The 11,286-nt window shown below is 42.0% G+C and overlaps 1 non-coding gene and 1 pseudogene across 1 annotated transcript; both read left to right on the top strand.

Moving 5' to 3' along the window:
- Positions 1-678: 678 nt before the first annotated feature.
- Positions 679-832, top strand: LOC149145412 (5.8S ribosomal RNA; annotated as a pseudogene).
- Positions 833-1,076: 244 nt separating this feature from the next.
- On the top strand, positions 1,077-4,479 carry LOC149145411 (25S ribosomal RNA). The gene has a single exon (XR_016265381.1). It is a non-coding gene; the product is annotated as a 25S ribosomal RNA (ribosomal RNA).
- The last annotated feature ends 6,807 nt before the right edge of the window (positions 4,480-11,286 follow it).

Here is an 11,286-nt window from a genome sequence, read left to right as displayed (position 1 = left end):
TTTTTGAAGGCATGGGGCTGGGGAAGCTTGTTCTCTGTTTGAGTCTCCCCTGGTGAGCTGGTAGCCATGTTTGATCTCTCTTTCTTTCATGTTGTTTTCTTCCCTTCTTCCTTTTGGCCCCTAGCTTCACGGAGAAAAGGTGGGATTGTTTGGATTGGTCTTTTGAAAGGATGAAACATAGTGCAAGTTCCTAGTGTGGCCACCCTAGTCCTTCTCGATTGTCGTCCCCTTCAATTCCTCACTTTTTCAAAGGCACGTGCCTTGGAAAGCTTGTGCTTTGTTTGAGCCTCCCCGTGTGAGCCATTAGCCACGTTTGATCTCTATTTCCTTTGCCTTGTTTTCTTCCCTTATTCCTTTCGGTCCGTAGCTTTACGAAGAAAAGGGGGAATTTTTATGGACTGGTGTTTGGTAGGATTAAAAGTAGTGTGAGCTCTCATGGTGGCCACCCAATTCCTTCTTGATTGTTACTCCGTGCATTTCCCGCCCTTTTACAAGGGCATGGGGCTTAGGAAGATTGTTCTTTGTTTGAGCCTCCTCATATGAGGGGGTAGACACCCTTGTTTCTCTTTCTTTCATGTGTTGTTCTTCCTGTCCTCCTTTTGGCCCTTGGCCTTACATTTGTCGTGGGGGGGTGCCCTAACCAGTTTTGTGGTGTATTTGTTCATAATACATTGAAATGACTCTCGGGAATGGACAACTCATATCTTGTTATGATGAAGAATGTGATGAAATGAGATACTTAGTGTGAATTGTAGAATCCCATGAATCATCAAGTTTCTGAACTCAATTTGCACCTAAGGCGTCAATCAACAGCATCTCTGTTTGGGCATTGCATCCCATTCAAATGTGCTCCCTGCAATATGTTAGGGAGTAGTGGAGCTGGTCATCCACGCCCAATGTGGTGTGGTTGGTTGAGATACCTCAAGTGATGTTTCGTAGCGTGCATTGGTGAGAAGTGATCTTGTCCTCTTGGTTGGGCAGTTGACGTTAGTTTATGTGGGTTTTATGTGGCATTGCTCGAACTTTATTTTCTCTCTCATACTCCCATTAGGTACGGTGGATTTAGCTCCAACTTATGACCTCAGCTCAATCGAGAACACCTGCTGAGTTTAAGCATATAATTAAGTGGAGGAAAAGAAACTTACAAGTATTCCCATAGTAGTGGTCAGCGATCTGGGAAGAGCCCAACATGAAAATCGGGCAGCAGCATTGCCTGAATTGTAGTTTGTAGAAGCATCCTCAGCAACGGACCTGGACCAAGTCCATTGAAAGGAGATGCCTAAGAGGGTGACATCCCCATCAGGCCAGGACCCTGCCGCATAACGAGGCATTGTCGGTGAGTCAGGTTGTTTGGGAATGCAACCCTAATTAGGTGGTAAATTTCGTCCAAGGCTAAATATCATCAAGATATTGATATCGAACAAGTACCATGAGGGAAAGATGAAAAGGACTTTGAAAAGAGAGTTAAAGAGTGCCTAAAATTTCTAGGAGGGAAGCGGTTAGAGGCTGTCGATACATTTCAGTTGGATGTGGAATGACACAATCTGGTCCACCGCTCAATTTTAGGTGGAAACAAACATGGGATATTACATCGTCAAAAGTGCGAGTGGATTACTAGCTATCGGTTTGTCATTGCAGTGGTCAAGGAACAAAGTGTGCACCCTTGTGGTGGGTTTTGTGCACCTGCACACTCGTGGCGTTTGTCGATGGGCTTTCCATTCGACCCATCTTGAAACACGGACCAAGGAGTGTAACATGTGTGCGAGTTGGTAGGTTTGAAACCTATGAGGTGCAATGAATCTGACAGGAAAGATCCCCTCTCTAGGGGCAGCATCATTGACCAACCTTGAGCTTAGGCGAAGGGTTCTAGTGTGAGCAAACTCGTTGGGACCCAAATATGGTGAACTATGCCTGAGCAAGGCAAATCCAAAGGAAACTCTAGTGGAGGCTCGTAGTGATACTAACATGCAAATCATTTGTCTAACTTGGGTATAGAAGTGAAAGACTAATCAAACCATCCAACAACTGGTTTCCTCCAAAGTTTCCCTCAGGATTGATGGAGCTCACGTGCAAGTTTTATCAGGTAAAGAAAATGATTATAGGCATTAGGGATGTAACACCCTTGACCTATTCTCAAACTTTAAATAGGTAAGAGGGTGTGATTGTTCCATTGAGCCATGCCATGGAATCGAGAGCTCCAAGTGGGTCATTTTTGGTAATCAGAACTGGCGATTCAGGACGAACCAAAAATCGAGTTATGTTGCTGAATTGCACGCTAACCTAAATCCCACAAAGGTTGTTGGTTGATTAAGATAGTAGGATACTGGTCATGGAAGTCAAAATCCACTAAGGAGTGGGTAACAACTCACTTTCTGAATGAGATAGCCTTGAAAATGGATGGTGCTAAAGCATGCAACCTATACTCCACCGTCGGATCAATTTCTTGGCTTCGATGAGTAGGAGGACGCGGGGCTCATTGAGAACCTCGGGTGTGATCTTTGGTGGATCAGGCCATAATGTAGATCTTGGTAGTAGTAGCAAATATTCAAATGAGAACCTTGAATACTGAAGTGGGGAAAGGCTGCATGTAAACAACACTTGGACATTGGTTAGTCAATCCTTAGAGATGGGGAAGCCTTGTATCAAGGGTGCACTCTGCATGAGATCAAAATGGAATCAGGTTAATATTCTCGAACCGATACATGGCGGCAGGCAAAAATGTTAGCAAACCCAAAGACGTCATTGGGGGACCTAGGAAGAGCTATCTTTTCTTTTTAATGGCTTGCCCACCCTTGAATTGGTTCACCTAGAGATAGGGTCCAATAGCTGGAAGAGCATCACACATATTTCAGTGTCTAGTGCACCCTCAATGGCCCTTGAAAACCTGCAGGACAAAGTACCATTCATGCCCTATCATACTCAGAACTGCATCAGGTCTCCAAGGTGAACAACCTCCGGTTAGTAAAACAATGTAGGTAAGGGAAGTTGGAAAAACAGATTCGTAACTTTGGGAAAGGTATTGGCTCTAAGGGCTAGTCCTAGGGTTCTACACCCTTAACTCATGGGCTATCAGAAGTCTACCTGAGCTACTCTCACGACAAGGGTGGGTAGTCATGTACCAATTGGGCTACTAGCATAGAATGCCCCTTACCTGGTGCTTTTCCCTAGGTAGCGAATAGTTGACTCAAAACTAGTATGGACAAGGAGAATCTAAATATTGAATTAAAATAAAGCATTGTGATGGTCCCTGCAGATGGTGATGTAATGTGATTTATACCCAGTGCTCTAAATGTCAAAGTGATGAAATTCAACCAAGTGCGAGTAAATTGTGGGAGTAACTATGACTCTATTAATGTAGCTAAATTCCTCATCATCTAATTAGTGACATGCATGAATGGATTAATGAGATTCCCACTATCCCTATCTACTATCCAGTGAAACCACATCCAAGGGAACGAGCTTGAAAAAATCAGTGGGGAAAGAAGACCCTGTTGAGCTTGACTCTAGTCCGACTTTGTCAAATGACTTGAGAGGTATAGAATAAGTGGGAGTCGTTCTCAGTGCAAGTGAAATACCACTACTTTTAGCATTATTTTACTTATTCTATGGGGAGGATATGGGACACTTCCCCTGTTTTTGGCCTTAAGGCACATTTTGGTGAGTTGATCTGGGTGGAAGACATTGTGAGGTGGGGAGTTTGGCTGGGGTGGCACATATGTTGAAATATAATGCAGGTGTGCTAAGATGAGCTCTATGAGAAAATAAATATTGTTTGGAACAAAAGGGTAAAAGCTCATTTGGTTTTCATTTTCATTATGAATACAAGCCATGAAACTATGACCTATCGATCCTTTAGACTTTCATAATTTGAAGTTAGAGGTGTCAGAAAAGTTACCATAGGGATAACAGGGTTGTGGCAGCCAAGCTTTCATAACGATGTTGCTTTTTGATCCTTCGATGTCCTCTCTTCCTATCATTGTGAAGTAGATTCACCAAGTGTTGGATTGTTCACCCACCAATAGGGAATGTGAGAAGGGTTTACACCATCATGAGATAGGTTATTTTTACCCTACTCATGAACACATTACAAAAAAATTGAACTTAGTACAAGAGGAACCATTGGTTCACACAATTGGTCATTGAGCTTGGTTGAAAAGCTAATGGCGCGAACCTACCATGTGTTGGATGATGACTGAATGCCTCTAAGTCAAAATCCATGCTAGAAGTGGGGCATGTCACTCTTCGATTGTATCTCAACCCGCAGTAGGGGCATCGCTTTATCAGACCCAGGGGCCCGTGTCATTTTCAAGCTGTGATCATCAAGCATCTGAGTCCAGGCAGCTTTGAAGTTCAATTCCAAATGGTCGTTGAGAAGAATCCTTTGCAGATGACTTAAATATGCAACAGGGTAACGTAAGTAGCAAAGTGGCCTTACTGCCACATTCCACTAAGATTCAACCCTTCATCGCCTCGATTCAGAGCTTCGCTCTTGTTGCACATTATTCAAACAAATCCAGACAACTTTCTCACTCTTGCGCCTTTTCTTCATCCTATAAATGACAATTTTTTATTGCTCACATCTTAGAAGTGATTTTCCTTGGGGCGAGAAATTTGGGGTTTCCACTTCACAACCGAAAATGCGTCAAAAGCAAAGTAAAATTGTGGTGTCCATGTTGCACCTCGGCACCCAAGCCTGGGAAAAATTGGGGTTTTCATGTCGTGCCCATTGCTGGGAAAAATGGGGTTTCCATGTTGTGCCCCAGCCAGGAAAAATTGTGGTTTCTATCTGGGGCCCCAATGGCCAAGCCTAGGGAAACTAGGGGTTTCCATGTTGCGCTCAGGAAACTTAAGGTTTCCATGTCGCGCCCCGGTGCCCAAGCCTAGAAAAATTTGGGTTTCCATGTTGCGCCTAGTTGCCCAAGCCTGTTAAACTTGGGGTTTCCATGTCATGCCATGGCCAAAATGGTGCCCAAGCCTAGGGAAACTTGGGGTTTCCATGTCTCACTCCTGATGGAAACCACGGGTTTTCATGTTTACAGTAGGATGGAAACTCAGAGTTTTCAACAAAGACCCAATGCGACGAAATTGGGGTTTTTAGCATGATGATGGAAACCAGCTCACAAGTCTGGGAAACTTGGGGTGTTTCGAAACCACTGCCCAATTCTGGGGAAATCACGGTTTCAATGTTGCGGTACGACTAGAACCACTAATAGAAACCACCGAAGTCTGGGAAAGCTGGGGTTTCTATTTCTCGCCCTAACACAGGGAAGTTGGGGGTTTCCATGTTGCAGCATGGCCTAAATTTCCCATGAATATGTGGAACTTCGGATTTCCATGTCGTGGGGTGATGCAAAGTAACCAAAGTATGAGGAACTAGGGGTGGTCATTTAGCGACGAGATGGAAACTACTACCCAAGTTTGTGGACACATGGGGTTTCCATTTCACGTCACAATAAAAATTTCTACCCAAGTTTGGGAAAAATGGGGTTCCCATGTCATGCCGTGGCTAAAACTACCCCCCAAGTCTCTGTTGCTTTGGGTTTTCATGTCATCGCAGGATAAGGAACGACCGCCCAAGTCTAGGGAGCTTCAAATTTCCATGTCATCGCATGATAGGGAACAACTTTCAAATTCTACTAAACATGGGGCTTTCCATTCTATGGCATGATGAAAACCACCCAATTATGGGAAACTCGGGTATTTTATGTCTCGCCACAAAAGAAACTACAACATTGGTGCAGGGAAGTCAGGCTTCCATGCCACAGAACGACAGAGAACCACCCAAGTCTATAGAACCTGGGGGTTTCTATTTTGCAACACGACAAAAATACCTAATTCTAGGGACCTCTCGGTCTCTATCCCCTTCCCGGGCAAAAACCGCGTCCCTAGTGTGGGGAACTTTGATTTCCATGTCGTAACACAACTGAATCACCAAGTTTATGGAAATAATGGTTTCAATGTTACAGCATGAAGAAGAACCGCCCAATTTTGGCGAACTTGGGGTTTCCATTTCACGACGAGGTGGAAACTGCTTACCTTGTTTGTCTCCATAACTTGGGGTTTCCATGCATCGTTTGATGGAAGCTGTCCAAGTGCAAGGAAAGTGAGGTTTCATTGCCCTGCCATGACGATATCTACCCAAGTGCATAGAATCTAGGGTTCCCATATCTCATCACGCCGGAAACCTCTACCATGTAATGGGGGCTTAGGGTGTTAGGGATTCCAGTCAGGAGGGCCTGAGAGAGTCGAAAAGCTAAACCTGTAGTATAGTTGTGCCTTGATGTGCAACGAGCACTCGTGTTCAGTTAAATGCGACTCGGGTGAGTTTTCAATTCTATGTGAAGACTTGGTACAACATTCGCTTATGTGTGACAGTGATGGGGACACTCATATTGGGCGTGTCGTGTTGGGCAGGGTGCCTGCCCCTTGACACGTGCACGATGGGTGAGTCACCAGTGGATGGCACGTAGGCCACCGATGTTGGGTGCCTGAATGAAAGAGATGACCATGTGCGGACAAGTTCAGACGTGGGTACATGCGTGACATGCAACGATGGGTGTAATTGGCTAAGTGTTGGAGCTGACCCATGGGTACGATGATGCACACCAAGGGACGCGACGGTTTGTTGGACTGGGGTGTGTCAAGGTTATGTGGTAGGTTGGCTGGGCATGGATGATGATGGATCCGACCCTTTTTATGCTCGAGAGACATGAACCTTGGGAAAAAGGATGTGTATAAGTAAGGACAATGGCATTTGACCTAGGGATATCGAACTCATACTTCCAAATTACAGAACAAGTGTGAAGGGAGAAGTTGGGAAAAAATAGAAGGAAGAGAAGGTTGTAGGTAAAAGGGCCACACCAGTGGGTAGAATACAGTGGACAAGTCATACTTGGTAGTGCGGACATGCAGAGCAAGTTAGGTTACTGACCGGGCAGGTAGGCAGTACTATGTGCGGGCCAGGCATGCACATCAACAGGTAGATTTTAGGCACTACAGGATGGAAAGTCAGGCAGATAGATGGCATACATGGGTGTGGGTGGTGGCAGTCAGAGTTCAGGTGTGGAGTTGTCTCATGCAGGCCATGGCTAGTGCAACACAACCATATGACACGACAGATGAAATAATAATTGATGAAGATAAATTGATGATAAGTTATTTTCACTGCATTATTAAGAACACTTATTGGAAAATTAACCAAGTGTTGAAGTGGGCATAGACCCTATACTCAAGTATTGGTAAAATAAAAAATTACGGTGGTGCCACACTTGCTTATGTGTCATTAAAAGGCTACAACTAAGATAGGGGCATGACATGGGGTCTCCCTATATCTCCTCGACACAATTTGCTAAATTGCAGGGAACCTGGGGATTCCATGACCCACCTTGTCGAAAGCCTCCCAAGTATGGGAAATTTGGGGTTTCCATGTCTCGTCGTGATGGAAACCACCCTAGTGTAGTAAAGTTGTTGTTTTCAGGTCTCTCATGTGATGGAAGTTGCAGCCCAAGCAAACAAACATCAATTCTGCAACCTCATATCAATAAAAAGGCTTGGTTGGTCAATAAAAAGAAGCTTTCTTCACTGGTAGAGGATCTCACTAAGGATCAGAGGTTTGACTCTCTTCTAGAGCTAGTCTACCAAGGACTATAAATAGTTGAAAGAAGGACAAAGTTTTGGGGAACGAAGTGCCGGAGAAACCAATTGCAGAGGCAAGGAAGGACTTGAATTGTGCTTGGAGGATATTCTTTTCAATGGTCTAGGGTTTGGCATTCATCAATAATAAGCTTCAATAAGAGAAATTTACGAAAGGATTTTCCACTCTAAGAGAGAGAGGTTTTTCTCTGGAAGAGAGCCAACATCTTCTGTTCTTGTTATTTTGTTTTTGGCACCAGTTTGATGAGGTAAAAAAACATGCATTAATAAGGAGAGAAGAATATTAAGCTAATAGGATAAATTGTAAAAGAGATTCACAAATTGTTATCAAGTCTACAAGCATCCTACTATAACCCATTTCCCCAAATTGTTCAACAGGGTATCGGAGCCAAGGTGACACATCAAGGAAAGGGAATCTTAAGAACATCTAGAAGGTTGAAGCATCAATCCAAGAAGTCTCAATAAAATCAAGTACAATAAGGTCTACCATCTATCATTCATGAAGGAAGACTACAAAGCAAGAAGAAAAGCCTTGTATAAAGGTAGCTACAAGAAGAACAAAGCAAAGAGACACCTACATCAAGCTACACCACATTAAAAAAGGAAAGACATTAAAAGTCAAGTCATCAAGCAAGTCCATTTGAAGAAAGCATCTTCAAGAACATCAAGATCTAAGGAAGGTGAGCCATCAAGTCTTCAAGAAGAAAGCAAGTTCACTAAATCTCAAACTCTATCAAGTAAGTATATGACCCCTTCTTAATGTACCTCAATGTCTTTTTGCAAGGAATGTGAAAAACTGGTTGGGACCACTACATGTCCAAAGTTCAATGATTTGGATGCGAAGAATATGGACACTACAAAAGGAATTGTCCTAAACTTAAGAAGGATGCATGTGAATAAGAAGTGAAAAGAAGGAAAGAAAATGATACAAAAGGGCTCTGAGACTCCTGGGATGGCCAAGCCCAAGGAAACTTAGAGACCTACGGAGGAGAAAAAGATTTAGAAGCTGAACATGACACCAATATTCATTATTTTCATCAATACAATTACATCCCTCGAAGAAAATACAATGAAGCTGCGGAAATATGAGTTCTCCCCAAAATAACACTAATGAAAATCTATCCCTAGAGGAAAATTCGACTTGGTACTTGTACAAAATAACTAGAAATCATTCTCCACCAATGGAGGAAGCTTTCACCACCAAAATCCTTTGATTAGTGGATCTGGTTCCCAATACTAGGAATTTGCATTAAATGGCAAGGAACACATTCCTATATTTTCTCAATCATTTGAGTTCCACAATCTGTGCCATAATTCCATAAAATTGTGTTGATTTATTAATTAATAGTGATCCTATTGTATTAGGGAGAAAGTCCCTATATTTTCTCCTCCTCCAAATATTCATAATCTATCCAATATTCTCATAATATTCCACAAAAATAAATAATATTAGGCACAAATATGCAATTATTCATAAACTTTCCTAATGAATATATTAAAGTTAAAAATACATTAGCTAATGCAAAAATATAGGTTTAATATGTTGAACAATGGTTAGATGGGCATTAATTTATGCTTAATTTAGAGGCATGGGCCTTAATTTATGTCTAATTTAGAGGCCCATCATATCCCCCAGTTGAAAGTGTTGCTCATCCTCTGAGCAACTTAGTGTCCTCATTGTGCCTCGGTCATGGCCCTGGTGGCCTCTCTCTTGTGCACGCCTCAGTGCTTTCTCTGAAGAATCTTACTTGTAAGTTCTGCAAGGACAAACCCAAAAATCTATCTGTGCATAAAAAAAACCACTCTTTCTTGAGACCTTTAGCTTACTTTCTTCCTCTTATTCAAGATGGGTTCTTGAATATTTTTTAGTTTGGCAAGGTCTTCCACATCAATATTAACCTTCTTCTACCTTGTTCCACAATTTGGACACCTCTATAACCTTCAAAATTACTTTAGATGAGAACTAGGACATCCCGTAGTTATTCCTATCAAAACTACAGGAAGCCTACAAGAAACCATGTTAAAACTACAGGAAACCCATTTTGAGCATAAATGATAGTTTGAGGCTAGGTCGGGCCCTTAACTTGACTTCCATGCCTTTCTCCTATTTCTATAACATATTTTAGGCCTTGGAAGAAAGCTAGAAAGAGATTAGAGACCTCTTGGAAAGCCTATTTTCATCATTGCAGTTTGAGTTCTGTTTTGATGGTGAATGCTTGATTTCCTGTTGTTACCTTCTTTTTCTTTCTTGTGTCCTACATGATATCCTAATAGCATTAGAGTTTTATGTTTTGATTATGTTTATCTTATGCACTATCTTTTTCTTTTGTTGTTTTAACACCATTAGCTCCTTTCTTCCTTCTTGTAGTGACATTTTGTCTTCCTGTAGTAGTCATTCCTTCTCTTTTAGAGTCTTTTAACAATATGGTAGTGATGAGAAAAGATGTAGAGGGTTTGGAGGATGATTCTAGGGCTCATAGGGAGTAGTGTAGGTTTGTGAAAATGGAGAGGACGATCTGTTTGCTCTTTTGAAGAAAGTCTTAGGGTGAGTCAGAGTGTAGGGTTTGTTATTGAAATTATGAAATGGGATGGATGAATGATGGATGGATAGTGAATATGAAGTGGATGGAGTGCTTAGATTGTTTTTATGACTTTGCCTTTGTAAAAATTTCTTCTTTTAACTACTTTCCTCGTTCCTTGAAATCATCACCCTTCATAATTTTACTTTTCTACATTGCATGAGTGAAGGCGTGAGTTGAAATTAACAAGATGAAGGCGGATGAGACTACTAACCCTTCCTTATCTTATAAAACCCCATCTAACATGCATTGACAACAAAATTCTAACTATAATATGCTCAAGAGAAGAGGTCAAGAATATTTCATACCTGTACCTACCTGATGGTTGTTGGAGAGACATGCATGCTACTACTGAGTTGATGTTGTTCTGCTTCTCATGACTCAGGTACATCTTCTTGACTTCCTTTTTCTTTTTTGTTGATCTTATTTTGTTGATGCGAAGGTGATGGATTCCTCTATTGTTCCTGAGCTCTGGAGGAGTTTCATTGTGATTGTATTTATGCTTCTCCTCTTTTAATCACTGTATTGAAGGTCAGGCCTGGAGCCTACTACTACATCCAAATAGGTTGTTATAGCTACCGTTTTTTTAATGTTTGCATCCTTTCTCTGTTAGAGGGTAAATAGGTATTAGAATGAGAGGAAGGTGTGGCCATAGAGTGACATGGTTATGATGGGTGTTGGCTGAGATGTGGTGAAGTCAATGTCATTTTTTCTATCCCAAAATAGGTCAACATCATAATTATTCCATCGGACTGCCAATCCTATAGATTTTCATAACTTCCTGTAGTACTACAAGAAACTCTTGTAGTAATGAGGACAACCTCTTGTAGCAGAGTTGTTTTGTCCATATCTCCCAAATGGTAGAATGGATTGACCTCCAAATTTCTAAGCCTATTTCCATCATCATTATGCACCTCCCCATTAAAACATTCGTTCAATGAATGCACAGATCTCGAGAAAAACTAAAAATCACTGAAAGTGATGGATGCCGATTTCTTGGAAACCGCACGCTGTAATTTGCTGAAATTTCTTGGGCATGTTTCCATAATCCATA

The sequence above is a fragment of the Pinus tabuliformis genome, chromosome X, assembly GCF_031772625.1.
Source record: "Pinus tabuliformis cultivar Carrire ecotype Pingquan chromosome X, CPIR1, whole genome shotgun sequence".
NCBI classification, from domain to species: Eukaryota; Viridiplantae; Streptophyta; class Pinopsida; order Pinales; family Pinaceae; genus Pinus; species Pinus tabuliformis.
This window is presented reverse-complemented; position numbering and strand designations above follow the sequence as displayed.